At 47.8% G+C, this 16,801-nt stretch overlaps 11 non-coding genes across 11 annotated transcripts; all 11 read right to left on the reverse strand.

The window, feature by feature from the left end:
- Nucleotides 1-900: 900 nt before the first annotated feature.
- LOC142687620 (U2 spliceosomal RNA) lies at nucleotides 901-1,091 on the reverse strand. Its single transcript, XR_012856828.1, has one exon. It is a non-coding gene; the product is annotated as a U2 spliceosomal RNA (small nuclear RNA).
- Nucleotides 1,092-2,388: 1,297 nt separating this feature from the next.
- Nucleotides 2,389-2,579, reverse strand: LOC142687621 (U2 spliceosomal RNA). Its single transcript, XR_012856829.1, has one exon. It is a non-coding gene; the product is annotated as a U2 spliceosomal RNA (small nuclear RNA).
- A 1,295-nt stretch (nucleotides 2,580-3,874) lies between these two features.
- LOC142687624 (U2 spliceosomal RNA) lies at nucleotides 3,875-4,065 on the reverse strand. Its single transcript, XR_012856831.1, has one exon. It is a non-coding gene; the product is annotated as a U2 spliceosomal RNA (small nuclear RNA).
- A 1,288-nt stretch (nucleotides 4,066-5,353) lies between these two features.
- LOC142687625 (U2 spliceosomal RNA) lies at nucleotides 5,354-5,544 on the reverse strand. The gene has a single exon (XR_012856832.1). It is a non-coding gene; the product is annotated as a U2 spliceosomal RNA (small nuclear RNA).
- Nucleotides 5,545-6,828: 1,284 nt separating this feature from the next.
- LOC142687626 (U2 spliceosomal RNA) lies at nucleotides 6,829-7,019 on the reverse strand. The gene has a single exon (XR_012856833.1). It is a non-coding gene; the product is annotated as a U2 spliceosomal RNA (small nuclear RNA).
- A 1,292-nt stretch (nucleotides 7,020-8,311) lies between these two features.
- On the reverse strand, nucleotides 8,312-8,502 carry LOC142687627 (U2 spliceosomal RNA). The gene has a single exon (XR_012856834.1). It is a non-coding gene; the product is annotated as a U2 spliceosomal RNA (small nuclear RNA).
- A 1,292-nt stretch (nucleotides 8,503-9,794) lies between these two features.
- LOC142687628 (U2 spliceosomal RNA) lies at nucleotides 9,795-9,985 on the reverse strand. The gene has a single exon (XR_012856835.1). It is a non-coding gene; the product is annotated as a U2 spliceosomal RNA (small nuclear RNA).
- A 1,296-nt stretch (nucleotides 9,986-11,281) lies between these two features.
- Nucleotides 11,282-11,472, reverse strand: LOC142687629 (U2 spliceosomal RNA). Its single transcript, XR_012856836.1, has one exon. It is a non-coding gene; the product is annotated as a U2 spliceosomal RNA (small nuclear RNA).
- Nucleotides 11,473-12,756: 1,284 nt separating this feature from the next.
- On the reverse strand, nucleotides 12,757-12,947 carry LOC142687630 (U2 spliceosomal RNA). Its single transcript, XR_012856837.1, has one exon. It is a non-coding gene; the product is annotated as a U2 spliceosomal RNA (small nuclear RNA).
- A 1,300-nt stretch (nucleotides 12,948-14,247) lies between these two features.
- On the reverse strand, nucleotides 14,248-14,438 carry LOC142687631 (U2 spliceosomal RNA). Its single transcript, XR_012856838.1, has one exon. It is a non-coding gene; the product is annotated as a U2 spliceosomal RNA (small nuclear RNA).
- Nucleotides 14,439-15,730: 1,292 nt separating this feature from the next.
- Nucleotides 15,731-15,921, reverse strand: LOC142688001 (U2 spliceosomal RNA). The gene has a single exon (XR_012857173.1). It is a non-coding gene; the product is annotated as a U2 spliceosomal RNA (small nuclear RNA).
- Nucleotides 15,922-16,801: the final 880 nt, after the last annotated feature.

The raw sequence follows: 16,801 nt of genomic DNA on the forward strand, positions 1-16,801 counted from the left end.
AGGCTTTTATCTCTGAGGCCCCATTATGATGTCAGAAAGCTGGCTCTGGAATCCTGAGGGCTCCACTATGACACGTGCAAAGTTCCGTCTGAACTTTATATAAGACGGTGAGGCTCAGTCAGTCACTCAGTGTTGCCTGAGAGGGCAACACTGCAACAGCCGGCCGCCAGGCTGTCTTTTTTTTGCACAGCTAGTTGCCTCCAGGAGGCCACAAGAGGGAGACAAGGGACTGCAAAATGGAAAATAGGCATCCACCAACTTTACAGACAACTTCTCCTTGCTCCTACAACCTCCATCCTTGCACAGTTTGTTATTCTTCTAGGTAACATAGTAACAAATCCAAATTGCTGCTCTCTTTGTAGGCAAGCAAGGCTTTGTTGCAACTGCAATTCTTACTTCTTCTTGAAATGTAGGGACGACAGTACATTCCATCACATCCATCTAGTGTACACAGGTAGGTCCATTGTGGCGGGCAGGCGAGCGGGCGGGCTGCTTTATTGGCTGTTTGCTGTTCCCCTACTCCACTCCACTATTTGACTGTTGTGCTGCATCAATCAATCAATCAATCAATCAATCAATCAATCAATCAATCAATCAATCAAGTGGCTGGCTCAGGTGCAGCTCTTTAACTTACCTAAAAGGGAGGGCGGAGAGAAGACAAGGAAGGTGAATGAGGTGTTCCAATGTGAAATGCCGGAAACACAGAAACACAGACGACACACAACAAGAGGTGGCAATCTATTCATTAATTGCATTTAATCAATGAGCTCATTATCACTCATGCATTGTCCAACAGGTGTTGAAATAATGGGATTAAAAGGGGAGATCCCTTCAGAAAGACAGAAACAATAGCAAAGACAAAAAACACTTTTGGAATCTGCTTTTAGTCAACACATAAGGAAAGGGTGCACCGGTCCTGGAAATACTGCAATACCAGGTCAATGCGTGGAGTGGACAGAGCAAGCTCTATTTCCATCTCCCTGTTCTAAAAATCCATTTAATATATGGTCCCCAGATAGGGGACGTATCAGATATTAAACTGATAAGAACAGATACTACACTTGATCTTAGCCAAAAGGCCGAGAAGCGATAACCCGAACGGGCCGCGCGTTGCCCGAGCCTGCCCGATACTGCTGTTCAGCCCTTGCAGCGATTCAGCCTACTTCTAGGCAATTCCATGGGGCCCTGCAGGCTCACACACTCACAGCTACACGGGAGGTGAATAAAGGCCGGAGAGGAAGCCAGACAGGATTTGCTTCTTTTGCTTGCACCACAATGCAGTGCTGAAAGAGGAGGAATCTACATAAAAACGCCTTCCTGGCAACGCCCAAATGCCCTGCTGCCATGCAGATAAACACTGGCAGCGGCAGCAAGTGCATGCCCACAGCCACCCCTTGTTCCTTCACACCTTGTATCAGCTGTAATCCAGTCCAGTCCAGTGCTGCCTGCTGAGCAGCACTGACCAACACTGCCTGGGCCCAGGCTTTTATCTCTGAGGCCCCATTATGATGTCAGAAAGCTGGCTCTGGAATCCTGAGGGCTCCACTATGACACGTGCAAAGTTCCGTCTGAACTTTATATAAGACGGTGAGGCTCAGTCAGTCACTCAGTGTTGCCTGAGAGGGCAACACTGCAACAGCCGGCCGCCAGGCTGTCTTTTTTTTGCACAGCTAGTTGCCTCCAGGAGGCCACAAGAGGGAGACAAGGGACTGCAAAATGGAAAATAGGCATCCACCAACTTTACAGACAACTTCTCCTTGCTCCTACAACCTCCATCCTTGCACAGTTTGTTATTCTTCTAGGTAACATAGTAACAAATCCAAATTGCTGCTCTCTTTGTAGGCAAGCAAGGCTTTGTTGCAACTGCAATTCTTACTTCTTCTTGAAATGTAGGGACGACAGTACATTCCATCACATCCATCTAGTGTACACAGGTAGGTCCATTGTGGCGGGCAGGCGAGCGGGCGGGCTGCTTTATTGGCTGTTTGCTGTTCCCCTACTCCACTCCACTATTTGACTGTTGTGCTGCATCAATCAATCAATCAATCAATCAATCAATCAATCAATCAATCAATCAATCAATCAATCAAGTGGCTGGCTCAGGTGCAGCTCTTTAACTTACCTAAAAGGGAGGGCGGAGAGAAGACAAGGAAGGTGAATGAGGTGTTCCAATGTGAAATGCCGGAAACACAGAAACACAGACGACACACAACAAGAGGTGGCAATCTATTCATTAATTGCATTTAATCAATGAGCTCATTATCACTCATGCATTGTCCAACAGGTGTTGAAATAATGGGATTAAAAGGGGAGATCCCTTCAGAAAGACAGAAACAATAGCAAAGACAAAAAACACTTTTGGAATCTGCTTTTAGTCAACACATAAGGAAAGGGTGCACCGGTCCTGGAAATACTGCAATACCAGGTCAATGCGTGGAGTGGACAGAGCAAGCTCTATTTCCATCTCCCTGTTCTAAAAATCCATTTAATATATGGTCCCCAGATAGGGGACGTATCAGATATTAAACTGATAAGAACAGATACTACACTTGATCTTAGCCAAAAGGCCGAGAAGCGATAACCCGAACGGGCCGCGCGTTGCCCGAGCCTGCCCGATACTGCTGTTCAGCCCTTGCAGCGATTCAGCCTACTTCTAGGCAATTCCATGGGGCCCTGCAGGCTCACACACTCACAGCTACACGGGAGGTGAATAAAGGCCGGAGAGGAAGCCAGACAGGATTTGCTTCTTTTGCTTGCACCACAATGCAGTGCTGAAAGAGGAGGAATCTACATAAAAACGCCTTCCTGGCAACGCCCAAATGCCCTGCTGCCATGCAGATAAACACTGGCAGCGGCAGCAAGTGCATGCCCACAGCCACCCCTTGTTCCTTCACACCTTGTATCAGCTGTAATCCAGTCCAGTCCAGTGCTGCCTGCTGAGCAGCACTGACCAACACTGCCTGGGCCCAGGCTTTTATCTCTGAGGCCCCATTATGATGTCAGAAAGCTGGCTCTGGAATCCTGAGGGCTCCACTATGACACGTGCAAAGTTCCGTCTGAACTTTATATAAGACGGTGAGGCTCAGTCAGTCACTCAGTGTTGCCTGAGAGGGCAACACTGCAACAGCCGGCCGCCAGGCTGTCTTTTTTTTGCACAGCTAGTTGCCTCCAGGAGGCCACAAGAGGGAGACAAGGGACTGCAAAATGGAAAATAGGCATCCACCAACTTTACAGACAACTTCTCCTTGCTCCTACAACCTCCATCCTTGCACAGTTTGTTATTCTTCTAGGTAACATAGTAACAAATCCAAATTGCTGCTCTCTTTGTAGGCAAGCAAGGCTTTGTTGCAACTGCAATTCTTACTTCTTCTTGAAATGTAGGGACGACAGTACATTCCATCACATCCATCTAGTGTACACAGGTAGGTCCATTGTGGCGGGCAGGCGAGCGGGCGGGCTGCTTTATTGGCTGTTTGCTGTTCCCCTACTCCACTCCACTATTTGACTGTTGTGCTGCATCAATCAATCAATCAATCAATCAATCAATCAATCAATCAATCAATCATCAATCAATCAGTGGCTGGCTCAGGTGCAGCTCTTTAACTTACCTAAAAGGGAGGGCGGAGAGAAGACAAGGAAGGTGAATGAGGTGTTCCAATGTGAAATGCCGGAAACACAGAAACACAGACGACACACAACAAGAGGTGGCAATCTATTCATTAATTGCATTTAATCAATGAGCTCATTATCACTCATGCATTGTCCAACAGGTGTTGAAATAATGGGATTAAAAGGGGAGATCCCTTCAGAAAGACAGAAACAATAGCAAAGACAAAAAACACTTTTGGAATCTGCTTTTAGTCAACACATAAGGAAAGGGTGCACCGGTCCTGGAAATACTGCAATACCAGGTCAATGCGTGGAGTGGACAGAGCAAGCTCTATTTCCATCTCCCTGTTCTAAAAATCCATTTAATATATGGTCCCCAGATAGGGGACGTATCAGATATTAAACTGATAAGAACAGATACTACACTTGATCTTAGCCAAAAGGCCGAGAAGCGATAACCCGAACGGGCCGCGCGTTGCCCGAGCCTGCCCGATACTGCTGTTCAGCCCTTGCAGCGATTCAGCCTACTTCTAGGCAATTCCATGGGGCCCTGCAGGCTCACACACTCACAGCTACACGGGAGGTGAATAAAGGCCGGAGAGGAAGCCAGACAGGATTTGCTTCTTTTGCTTGCACCACAATGCAGTGCTGAAAGAGGAGGAATCTACATAAAAACGCCTTCCTGGCAACGCCCAAATGCCCTGCTGCCATGCAGATAAACACTGGCAGCGGCAGCAAGTGCATGCCCACAGCCACCCCTTGTTCCTTCACACCTTGTATCAGCTGTAATCCAGTCCAGTCCAGTGCTGCCTGCTGAGCAGCACTGACCAACACTGCCTGGGCCCAGGCTTTTATCTCTGAGGCCCCATTATGATGTCAGAAAGCTGGCTCTGGAATCCTGAGGGCTCCACTATGACACGTGCAAAGTTCCGTCTGAACTTTATATAAGACGGTGAGGCTCAGTCAGTCACTCAGTGTTGCCTGAGAGGGCAACACTGCAACAGCCGGCCGCCAGGCTGTCTTTTTTTTGCACAGCTAGTTGCCTCCAGGAGGCCACAAGAGGGAGACAAGGGACTGCAAAATGGAAAATAGGCATCCACCAACTTTACAGACAACTTCTCCTTGCTCCTACAACCTCCATCCTTGCACAGTTTGTTATTCTTCTAGGTAACATAGTAACAAATCCAAATTGCTGCTCTCTTTGTAGGCAAGCAAGGCTTTGTTGCAACTGCAATTCTTACTTCTTCTTGAAATGTAGGGACGACAGTACATTCCATCACATCCATCTAGTGTACACAGGTAGGTCCATTGTGGCGGGCAGGCGAGCGGGCGGGCTGCTTTATTGGCTGTTTGCTGTTCCCCTACTCCACTCCACTATTTGACTGTTGTGCTGCATCAATCAATCAATCAATCAATCAATCAATCAATCAATCAATCAATCAATCAGTGGCTGGCTCAGGTGCAGCTCTTTAACTTACCTAAAAGGGAGGGCGGAGAGAAGACAAGGAAGGTGAATGAGGTGTTCCAATGTGAAATGCCGGAAACACAGAAACACAGACGACACACAACAAGAGGTGGCAATCTATTCATTAATTGCATTTAATCAATGAGCTCATTATCACTCATGCATTGTCCAACAGGTGTTGAAATAATGGGATTAAAAGGGGAGATCCCTTCAGAAAGACAGAAACAATAGCAAAGACAAAAAACACTTTTGGAATCTGCTTTTAGTCAACACATAAGGAAAGGGTGCACCGGTCCTGGAAATACTGCAATACCAGGTCAATGCGTGGAGTGGACAGAGCAAGCTCTATTTCCATCTCCCTGTTCTAAAAATCCATTTAATATATGGTCCCCAGATAGGGGACGTATCAGATATTAAACTGATAAGAACAGATACTACACTTGATCTTAGCCAAAAGGCCGAGAAGCGATAACCCGAACGGGCCGCGCGTTGCCCGAGCCTGCCCGATACTGCTGTTCAGCCCTTGCAGCGATTCAGCCTACTTCTAGGCAATTCCATGGGGCCCTGCAGGCTCACACACTCACAGCTACACGGGAGGTGAATAAAGGCCGGAGAGGAAGCCAGACAGGATTTGCTTCTTTTGCTTGCACCACAATGCAGTGCTGAAAGAGGAGGAATCTACATAAAAACGCCTTCCTGGCAACGCCCAAATGCCCTGCTGCCATGCAGATAAACACTGGCAGCGGCAGCAAGTGCATGCCCACAGCCACCCCTTGTTCCTTCACACCTTGTATCAGCTGTAATCCAGTCCAGTCCAGTGCTGCCTGCTGAGCAGCACTGACCAACACTGCCTGGGCCCAGGCTTTTATCTCTGAGGCCCCATTATGATGTCAGAAAGCTGGCTCTGGAATCCTGAGGGCTCCACTATGACACGTGCAAAGTTCCGTCTGAACTTTATATAAGACGGTGAGGCTCAGTCAGTCACTCAGTGTTGCCTGAGAGGGCAACACTGCAACAGCCGGCCGCCAGGCTGTCTTTTTTTTGCACAGCTAGTTGCCTCCAGGAGGCCACAAGAGGGAGACAAGGGACTGCAAAATGGAAAATAGGCATCCACCAACTTTACAGACAACTTCTCCTTGCTCCTACAACCTCCATCCTTGCACAGTTTGTTATTCTTCTAGGTAACATAGTAACAAATCCAAATTGCTGCTCTCTTTGTAGGCAAGCAAGGCTTTGTTGCAACTGCAATTCTTACTTCTTCTTGAAATGTAGGGACGACAGTACATTCCATCACATCCATCTAGTGTACACAGGTAGGTCCATTGTGGCGGGCAGGCGAGCGGGCGGGCTGCTTTATTGGCTGTTTGCTGTTCCCCTACTCCACTCCACTATTTGACTGTTGTGCTGCATCAATCAATCAATCAATCAATCAATCAATCAATCAATCAATCAATCAGTGGCTGGCTCAGGTGCAGCTCTTTAACTTACCTAAAAGGGAGGGCGGAGAGAAGACAAGGAAGGTGAATGAGGTGTTCCAATGTGAAATGCCGGAAACACAGAAACACAGACGACACACAACAAGAGGTGGCAATCTATTCATTAATTGCATTTAATCAATGAGCTCATTATCACTCATGCATTGTCCAACAGGTGTTGAAATAATGGGATTAAAAGGGGAGATCCCTTCAGAAAGACAGAAACAATAGCAAAGACAAAAAACACTTTTGGAATCTGCTTTTAGTCAACACATAAGGAAAGGGTGCACCGGTCCTGGAAATACTGCAATACCAGGTCAATGCGTGGAGTGGACAGAGCAAGCTCTATTTCCATCTCCCTGTTCTAAAAATCCATTTAATATATGGTCCCCAGATAGGGGACGTATCAGATATTAAACTGATAAGAACAGATACTACACTTGATCTTAGCCAAAAGGCCGAGAAGCGATAACCCGAACGGGCCGCGCGTTGCCCGAGCCTGCCCGATACTGCTGTTCAGCCCTTGCAGCGATTCAGCCTACTTCTAGGCAATTCCATGGGGCCCTGCAGGCTCACACACTCACAGCTACACGGGAGGTGAATAAAGGCCGGAGAGGAAGCCAGACAGGATTTGCTTCTTTTGCTTGCACCACAATGCAGTGCTGAAAGAGGAGGAATCTACATAAAAACGCCTTCCTGGCAACGCCCAAATGCCCTGCTGCCATGCAGATAAACACTGGCAGCGGCAGCAAGTGCATGCCCACAGCCACCCCTTGTTCCTTCACACCTTGTATCAGCTGTAATCCAGTCCAGTCCAGTGCTGCCTGCTGAGCAGCACTGACCAACACTGCCTGGGCCCAGGCTTTTATCTCTGAGGCCCCATTATGATGTCAGAAAGCTGGCTCTGGAATCCTGAGGGCTCCACTATGACACGTGCAAAGTTCCGTCTGAACTTTATATAAGACGGTGAGGCTCAGTCAGTCACTCAGTGTTGCCTGAGAGGGCAACACTGCAACAGCCGGCCGCCAGGCTGTCTTTTTTTTGCACAGCTAGTTGCCTCCAGGAGGCCACAAGAGGGAGACAAGGGACTGCAAAATGGAAAATAGGCATCCACCAACTTTACAGACAACTTCTCCTTGCTCCTACAACCTCCATCCTTGCACAGTTTGTTATTCTTCTAGGTAACATAGTAACAAATCCAAATTGCTGCTCTCTTTGTAGGCAAGCAAGGCTTTGTTGCAACTGCAATTCTTACTTCTTCTTGAAATGTAGGGACGACAGTACATTCCATCACATCCATCTAGTGTACACAGGTAGGTCCATTGTGGCGGGCAGGCGAGCGGGCGGGCTGCTTTATTGGCTGTTTGCTGTTCCCCTACTCCACTCCACTATTTGACTGTTGTGCTGCATCAATCAATCAATCAATCAATCAATCAATCAATCAATCAATCAATCAATCAATCAGTGGCTGGCTCAGGTGCAGCTCTTTAACTTACCTAAAAGGGAGGGCGGAGAGAAGACAAGGAAGGTGAATGAGGTGTTCCAATGTGAAATGCCGGAAACACAGAAACACAGACGACACACAACAAGAGGTGGCAATCTATTCATTAATTGCATTTAATCAATGAGCTCATTATCACTCATGCATTGTCCAACAGGTGTTGAAATAATGGGATTAAAAGGGGAGATCCCTTCAGAAAGACAGAAACAATAGCAAAGACAAAAAACACTTTTGGAATCTGCTTTTAGTCAACACATAAGGAAAGGGTGCACCGGTCCTGGAAATACTGCAATACCAGGTCAATGCGTGGAGTGGACAGAGCAAGCTCTATTTCCATCTCCCTGTTCTAAAAATCCATTTAATATATGGTCCCCAGATAGGGGACGTATCAGATATTAAACTGATAAGAACAGATACTACACTTGATCTTAGCCAAAAGGCCGAGAAGCGATAACCCGAACGGGCCGCGCGTTGCCCGAGCCTGCCCGATACTGCTGTTCAGCCCTTGCAGCGATTCAGCCTACTTCTAGGCAATTCCATGGGGCCCTGCAGGCTCACACACTCACAGCTACACGGGAGGTGAATAAAGGCCGGAGAGGAAGCCAGACAGGATTTGCTTCTTTTGCTTGCACCACAATGCAGTGCTGAAAGAGGAGGAATCTACATAAAAACGCCTTCCTGGCAACGCCCAAATGCCCTGCTGCCATGCAGATAAACACTGGCAGCGGCAGCAAGTGCATGCCCACAGCCACCCCTTGTTCCTTCACACCTTGTATCAGCTGTAATCCAGTCCAGTCCAGTGCTGCCTGCTGAGCAGCACTGACCAACACTGCCTGGGCCCAGGCTTTTATCTCTGAGGCCCCATTATGATGTCAGAAAGCTGGCTCTGGAATCCTGAGGGCTCCACTATGACACGTGCAAAGTTCCGTCTGAACTTTATATAAGACGGTGAGGCTCAGTCAGTCACTCAGTGTTGCCTGAGAGGGCAACACTGCAACAGCCGGCCGCCAGGCTGTCTTTTTTTTGCACAGCTAGTTGCCTCCAGGAGGCCACAAGAGGGAGACAAGGGACTGCAAAATGGAAAATAGGCATCCACCAACTTTACAGACAACTTCTCCTTGCTCCTACAACCTCCATCCTTGCACAGTTTGTTATTCTTCTAGGTAACATAGTAACAAATCCAAATTGCTGCTCTCTTTGTAGGCAAGCAAGGCTTTGTTGCAACTGCAATTCTTACTTCTTCTTGAAATGTAGGGACGACAGTACATTCCATCACATCCATCTAGTGTACACAGGTAGGTCCATTGTGGCGGGCAGGCGAGCGGGCGGGCTGCTTTATTGGCTGTTTGCTGTTCCCCTACTCCACTCCACTATTTGACTGTTGTGCTGCATCAATCAATCAATCAATCAATCAATCAATCAATCAATCAATCAATCAATCAATCAGTGGCTGGCTCAGGTGCAGCTCTTTAACTTACCTAAAAGGGAGGGCGGAGAGAAGACAAGGAAGGTGAATGAGGTGTTCCAATGTGAAATGCCGGAAACACAGAAACACAGACGACACACAACAAGAGGTGGCAATCTATTCATTAATTGCATTTAATCAATGAGCTCATTATCACTCATGCATTGTCCAACAGGTGTTGAAATAATGGGATTAAAAGGGGAGATCCCTTCAGAAAGACAGAAACAATAGCAAAGACAAAAAACACTTTTGGAATCTGCTTTTAGTCAACACATAAGGAAAGGGTGCACCGGTCCTGGAAATACTGCAATACCAGGTCAATGCGTGGAGTGGACAGAGCAAGCTCTATTTCCATCTCCCTGTTCTAAAAATCCATTTAATATATGGTCCCCAGATAGGGGACGTATCAGATATTAAACTGATAAGAACAGATACTACACTTGATCTTAGCCAAAAGGCCGAGAAGCGATAACCCGAACGGGCCGCGCGTTGCCCGAGCCTGCCCGATACTGCTGTTCAGCCCTTGCAGCGATTCAGCCTACTTCTAGGCAATTCCATGGGGCCCTGCAGGCTCACACACTCACAGCTACACGGGAGGTGAATAAAGGCCGGAGAGGAAGCCAGACAGGATTTGCTTCTTTTGCTTGCACCACAATGCAGTGCTGAAAGAGGAGGAATCTACATAAAAACGCCTTCCTGGCAACGCCCAAATGCCCTGCTGCCATGCAGATAAACACTGGCAGCGGCAGCAAGTGCATGCCCACAGCCACCCCTTGTTCCTTCACACCTTGTATCAGCTGTAATCCAGTCCAGTCCAGTGCTGCCTGCTGAGCAGCACTGACCAACACTGCCTGGGCCCAGGCTTTTATCTCTGAGGCCCCATTATGATGTCAGAAAGCTGGCTCTGGAATCCTGAGGGCTCCACTATGACACGTGCAAAGTTCCGTCTGAACTTTATATAAGACGGTGAGGCTCAGTCAGTCACTCAGTGTTGCCTGAGAGGGCAACACTGCAACAGCCGGCCGCCAGGCTGTCTTTTTTTTGCACAGCTAGTTGCCTCCAGGAGGCCACAAGAGGGAGACAAGGGACTGCAAAATGGAAAATAGGCATCCACCAACTTTACAGACAACTTCTCCTTGCTCCTACAACCTCCATCCTTGCACAGTTTGTTATTCTTCTAGGTAACATAGTAACAAATCCAAATTGCTGCTCTCTTTGTAGGCAAGCAAGGCTTTGTTGCAACTGCAATTCTTACTTCTTCTTGAAATGTAGGGACGACAGTACATTCCATCACATCCATCTAGTGTACACAGGTAGGTCCATTGTGGCGGGCAGGCGAGCGGGCGGGCTGCTTTATTGGCTGTTTGCTGTTCCCCTACTCCACTCCACTATTTGACTGTTGTGCTGCATCAATCAATCAATCAATCAATCAATCAATCAATCAATCAATCAATCAATCAATCAATCAGTGGCTGGCTCAGGTGCAGCTCTTTAACTTACCTAAAAGGGAGGGCGGAGAGAAGACAAGGAAGGTGAATGAGGTGTTCCAATGTGAAATGCCGGAAACACAGAAACACAGACGACACACAACAAGAGGTGGCAATCTATTCATTAATTGCATTTAATCAATGAGCTCATTATCACTCATGCATTGTCCAACAGGTGTTGAAATAATGGGATTAAAAGGGGAGATCCCTTCAGAAAGACAGAAACAATAGCAAAGACAAAAAACACTTTTGGAATCTGCTTTTAGTCAACACATAAGGAAAGGGTGCACCGGTCCTGGAAATACTGCAATACCAGGTCAATGCGTGGAGTGGACAGAGCAAGCTCTATTTCCATCTCCCTGTTCTAAAAATCCATTTAATATATGGTCCCCAGATAGGGGACGTATCAGATATTAAACTGATAAGAACAGATACTACACTTGATCTTAGCCAAAAGGCCGAGAAGCGATAACCCGAACGGGCCGCGCGTTGCCCGAGCCTGCCCGATACTGCTGTTCAGCCCTTGCAGCGATTCAGCCTACTTCTAGGCAATTCCATGGGGCCCTGCAGGCTCACACACTCACAGCTACACGGGAGGTGAATAAAGGCCGGAGAGGAAGCCAGACAGGATTTGCTTCTTTTGCTTGCACCACAATGCAGTGCTGAAAGAGGAGGAATCTACATAAAAACGCCTTCCTGGCAACGCCCAAATGCCCTGCTGCCATGCAGATAAACACTGGCAGCGGCAGCAAGTGCATGCCCACAGCCACCCCTTGTTCCTTCACACCTTGTATCAGCTGTAATCCAGTCCAGTCCAGTGCTGCCTGCTGAGCAGCACTGACCAACACTGCCTGGGCCCAGGCTTTTATCTCTGAGGCCCCATTATGATGTCAGAAAGCTGGCTCTGGAATCCTGAGGGCTCCACTATGACACGTGCAAAGTTCCGTCTGAACTTTATATAAGACGGTGAGGCTCAGTCAGTCACTCAGTGTTGCCTGAGAGGGCAACACTGCAACAGCCGGCCGCCAGGCTGTCTTTTTTTTGCACAGCTAGTTGCCTCCAGGAGGCCACAAGAGGGAGACAAGGGACTGCAAAATGGAAAATAGGCATCCACCAACTTTACAGACAACTTCTCCTTGCTCCTACAACCTCCATCCTTGCACAGTTTGTTATTCTTCTAGGTAACATAGTAACAAATCCAAATTGCTGCTCTCTTTGTAGGCAAGCAAGGCTTTGTTGCAACTGCAATTCTTACTTCTTCTTGAAATGTAGGGACGACAGTACATTCCATCACATCCATCTAGTGTACACAGGTAGGTCCATTGTGGCGGGCAGGCGAGCGGGCGGGCTGCTTTATTGGCTGTTTGCTGTTCCCCTACTCCACTCCACTATTTGACTGTTGTGCTGCATCAATCAATCAATCAATCAATCAATCAATCAATCAATCAATCAATCAGTGGCTGGCTCAGGTGCAGCTCTTTAACTTACCTAAAAGGGAGGGCGGAGAGAAGACAAGGAAGGTGAATGAGGTGTTCCAATGTGAAATGCCGGAAACACAGAAACACAGACGACACACAACAAGAGGTGGCAATCTATTCATTAATTGCATTTAATCAATGAGCTCATTATCACTCATGCATTGTCCAACAGGTGTTGAAATAATGGGATTAAAAGGGGAGATCCCTTCAGAAAGACAGAAACAATAGCAAAGACAAAAAACACTTTTGGAATCTGCTTTTAGTCAACACATAAGGAAAGGGTGCACCGGTCCTGGAAATACTGCAATACCAGGTCAATGCGTGGAGTGGACAGAGCAAGCTCTATTTCCATCTCCCTGTTCTAAAAATCCATTTAATATATGGTCCCCAGATAGGGGACGTATCAGATATTAAACTGATAAGAACAGATACTACACTTGATCTTAGCCAAAAGGCCGAGAAGCGATAACCCGAACGGGCCGCGCGTTGCCCGAGCCTGCCCGATACTGCTGTTCAGCCCTTGCAGCGATTCAGCCTACTTCTAGGCAATTCCATGGGGCCCTGCAGGCTCACACACTCACAGCTACACGGGAGGTGAATAAAGGCCGGAGAGGAAGCCAGACAGGATTTGCTTCTTTTGCTTGCACCACAATGCAGTGCTGAAAGAGGAGGAATCTACATAAAAACGCCTTCCTGGCAACGCCCAAATGCCCTGCTGCCATGCAGATAAACACTGGCAGCGGCAGCAAGTGCATGCCCACAGCCACCCCTTGTTCCTTCACACCTTGTATCAGCTGTAATCCAGTCCAGTCCAGTGCTGCCTGCTGAGCAGCACTGACCAACACTGCCTGGGCCCAGGCTTTTATCTCTGAGGCCCCATTATGATGTCAGAAAGCTGGCTCTGGAATCCTGAGGGCTCCACTATGACACGTGCAAAGTTCCGTCTGAACTTTATATAAGACGGTGAGGCTCAGTCAGTCACTCAGTGTTGCCTGAGAGGGCAACACTGCAACAGCCGGCCGCCAGGCTGTCTTTTTTTTGCACAGCTAGTTGCCTCCAGGAGGCCACAAGAGGGAGACAAGGGACTGCAAAATGGAAAATAGGCATCCACCAACTTTACAGACAACTTCTCCTTGCTCCTACAACCTCCATCCTTGCACAGTTTGTTATTCTTCTAGGTAACATAGTAACAAATCCAAATTGCTGCTCTCTTTGTAGGCAAGCAAGGCTTTGTTGCAACTGCAATTCTTACTTCTTCTTGAAATGTAGGGACGACAGTACATTCCATCACATCCATCTAGTGTACACAGGTAGGTCCATTGTGGCGGGCAGGCGAGCGGGCGGGCTGCTTTATTGGCTGTTTGCTGTTCCCCTACTCCACTCCACTATTTGACTGTTGTGCTGCATCAATCAATCAATCAATCAATCAATCAATCAATCAATCAATCAATCAATCAATCAATCAATCAGTGGCTGGCTCAGGTGCAGCTCTTTAACTTACCTAAAAGGGAGGGCGGAGAGAAGACAAGGAAGGTGAATGAGGTGTTCCAATGTGAAATGCCGGAAACACAGAAACACAGACGACACACAACAAGAGGTGGCAATCTATTCATTAATTGCATTTAATCAATGAGCTCATTATCACTCATGCATTGTCTAACAGGTGTTGAAATAATGGGATTAAAAGGGGAGATCCCTTCAGAAAGACAGAAACAATAGCAAAGACAAAAAACACTTTTGGAATCTGCTTTTAGTCAACACATAAGGAAAGGGTGCACCGGTCCTGGAAATACTGCAATACCAGGTCAATGCGTGGAGTGGACAGAGCAAGCTCTATTTCCATCTCCCTGTTCTAAAAATCCATTTAATATATGGTCCCCAGATAGGGGACGTATCAGATATTAAACTGATAAGAACAGATACTACACTTGATCTTAGCCAAAAGGCCGAGAAGCGATAACCCGAACGGGCCGCGCGTTGCCCGAGCCTGCCCGATACTGCTGTTCAGCCCTTGCAGCGATTCAGCCTACTTCTAGGCAATTCCATGGGGCCCTGCAGGCTCACACACTCACAGCTACACGGGAGGTGAATAAAGGCCGGAGAGGAAGCCAGACAGGATTTGCTTCTTTTGCTTGCACCACAATGCAGTGCTGAAAGAGGAGGAATCTACATAAAAACGCCTTCCTGGCAACGCCCAAATGCCCTGCTGCCATGCAGATAAACACTGGCAGCGGCAGCAAGTGCATGCCCACAGCCACCCCTTGTTCCTTCACACCTTGTATCAGCTGTAATCCAGTCCAGTCCAGTGCTGCCTGCTGAGCAGCACTGACCAACACTGCCTGGGCCCAGGCTTTTATCTCTGAGGCCCCATTATGATGTCAGAAAGCTGGCTCTGGAATCCTGAGGGCTCCACTATGACACGTGCAAAGTTCCGTCTGAACTTTATATAAGACGGTGAGGCTCAGTCAGTCACTCAGTGTTGCCTGAGAGGGCAACACTGCAACAGCCGGCCGCCAGGCTGTCTTTTTTTTGCACAGCTAGTTGCCTCCAGGAGGCCACAAGAGGGAGACAAGGGACTGCAAAATGGAAAATAGGCATCCACCAACTTTACAGACAACTTCTCCTTGCTCCTACAACCTCCATCCTTGCACAGTTTGTTATTCTTCTAGGTAACATAGTAACAAATCCAAATTGCTGCTCTCTTTGTAGGCAAGCAAGGCTTTGTTGCAACTGCAATTCTTACTTCTTCTTGAAATGTAGGGACGACAGTACATTCCATCACATCCATCTAGTGTACACAGGTAGGTCCATTGTGGCGGGCAGGCGAGCGGGCGGGCTGCTTTATTGGCTGTTTGCTGTTCCCCTACTCCACTCCACTATTTGACTGTTGTGCTGCATCAATCAATCAATCAATCAATCAATCAATCAATCAATCAATCAATCAATCAATCAGTGGCTGGCTCAGGTGCAGCTCTTTAACTTACCTAAAAGGGAGGGCGGAGAGAAGACAAGGAAGGTGAATGAGGTGTTCCAATGTGAAATGCCGGAAACACAGAAACACAGACGACACACAACAAGAGGTGGCAATCTATTCATTAATTGCATTTAATCAATGAGCTCATTATCACTCATGCATTGTCCAACAGGTGTTGAAATAATGGGATTAAAAGGGGAGATCCCTTCAGAAAGACAGAAACAATAGCAAAGACAAAAAACACTTTTGGAATCTGCTTTTAGTCAACACATAAGGAAAGGGTGCACCGGTCCTGGAAATACTGCAATACCAGGTCAATGCATGGAGTGGACAGAGCAAGCTCTATTTCCATCTCCCTGTTCTAAAAATCCATTTAATATATGGTCCCCAGATAGGGGACGTATCAGATATTAAACTGATAAGAACAGATACTACACTTGATCTTAGCCAAAAGGCCGAGAAGCGATAACCCGAACGGGCCGCGCGTTGCCCGAGCCTGCCCGATACTGCTGTTCAGCCCTTGCAGCGATTCAGCCTACTGCTAGGCAATTCCATGGGGCCCTGCAGGCTCACACACTCACAGCTACACGGGAGGTGAATAAAGGCCGGAGAGGAAGCCAGACAGGATTTGCTTCTTTTGCTTGCACCACAATGCAGTGCTGAAAGAGGAGGAATCTACATAAAAACGCCTTCCTGGCAACGCCCAAATGCCCTGCTGCCATGCAGATAAACACTGGCAGCGGCAGCAAGTGCATGCCCACAGCCACCCCTTGTTCCTTCACACCTTGTATCAGCTGTAATCCAGTCCAGTCCAGTGCTGCCTGCTGAGCAGCACTGACCAACACTGCCTGGGCCCAGGCTTTTATCTCTGAGGCCCCATTATGATGTCAGAAAGCTGGCTCTGGAATCCTGAGGGCTCCACTATGACACGTGCAAAGTTCCGTCTGAACTTTATATAAGACGGTGAGGCTCAGTCAGTCACTCAGTGTTGCCTGAGAGGGCAACACTGCAACAGCCGGCCGCCAGGCTGTCTTTTTTTTGCACAGCTAGTTGCCTCCAGGAGGCCACAAGAGGGAGACAAGGGACTGCAAAATGGAAAATAGGCATCCACCAACTTTACAGACAACTTCTCCTTGCTCCTACAACCTCCATCCTTGCACAGTTTGTTATTCTTCTAGGTAACATAGTAACAAATCCAAATTGCTGCTCTCTTTGTAGGCAAGCAGGGCTTTGTTGCAACTGCAATTCTTACTTCTTCTTGAAATGTAGGGACGGCAGTACATTCCATCACATCCATCTAGTGTACACAGGTAGGTCCATTGTGGCGGGCAGGCGAGCGGGCGGGCT

The sequence above is a fragment of the Rhinoderma darwinii genome, assembly GCF_050947455.1.
Source record: "Rhinoderma darwinii isolate aRhiDar2 chromosome 5 unlocalized genomic scaffold, aRhiDar2.hap1 SUPER_5_unloc_24, whole genome shotgun sequence".
Taxonomy (NCBI): Eukaryota; Metazoa; Chordata; class Amphibia; order Anura; family Rhinodermatidae; genus Rhinoderma; species Rhinoderma darwinii.